The sequence below is a fragment of the Ursus maritimus genome, unplaced genomic scaffold (assembly GCF_017311325.1).
Source record: "Ursus maritimus isolate PB19 unplaced genomic scaffold, ASM1731132v1 scaffold_6, whole genome shotgun sequence".
NCBI classification, from domain to species: domain Eukaryota; kingdom Metazoa; phylum Chordata; class Mammalia; order Carnivora; family Ursidae; genus Ursus; species Ursus maritimus.
The window spans coordinates 50568586-50569633 of NW_024426774.1; positions in this window are offsets into that span (position 1 = coordinate 50568586).

Genomic DNA, 1048 nt, shown 5'->3' on the forward strand with positions numbered 1-1048 from the left:
TGTCCTCGAAGAGGTTTTAATCTAGAAAAAAAAAAGAACATAGGACAAGTAATGAGCAGTAGTGATGAGCACTGTCACAGGTAAGTAAGTACAGGATGCTAAGAGAATGCTTGACAGAGGAGCATATGGGGTGGGGAAGTAGGCAGTCAGAAAAGTCTTCCTGAGGTCCTAAACCAAGTTTCAACTTCAAAAGACCGAGTATGTTTGCTAACCGTAATGCAGTCGCCTCTCTAATTGATAGGAGAAGTTATTTTAAAACTATCCAGATGCTTGGAAATTAAGTGATGCATTTCTAAATAATCCATGAATCAAAGAAGAATTCATAATGGAAATTAGAAAATGTTTGAACAAACATACTATAATCAAAACTTGTGAGAGTAGCTAAAGCAGTGTAAGAAAGACACAAACTTGGGGCGCCTGGGCGGCTCAGCCGTTAGGCGTCTGCCTTCGGCTCAGATCATGATCCCAGGGACCTGGGATCCAGCACCGCGTTGGGCTCCCTGAAGCCTGCTTCTTCCTCTCACACTCCCCTTGCTTGTGTTCCCTCTCTCGCTGTCTCTGTCAAATAAATAAATAAAATCTTAAAAAAAAAAAGAGGGACACAACCTTAAAAACACAAGTACAGTTGACCCCTGAACAACATGGGTTTGAACTGCACCAATCCACTTACATAGGGATTTTTTTTTCAGTAAATACAGTATAGTACTATAAATGTATTTTCTCTTATGATTTTCTTAATAGTTTCTTTTCTCTAGCTTACTTTATTATAAGAATATAGTATATAATACATGAAACATGCAAAATATGTTAATTGACTTATCAGTAAGAATTCTGGTCAACAGCAAACTGTTAATTTAAGTTTGGGGGGATTCAAAAGTTATATGGGGATTTCCCACTGGGGGTGGGGGTCCTGGCCCCTAATCCCACATTACCCCACATTGTCCAAGGGTCGACTGTACATACAAATATGAAATTCCGGAAAGGGAAAATTTGATCTGTAGTAACAGCAGATCAGTGGTTGCCTGGGGTCAGGGTGGGGGAGTAGGGG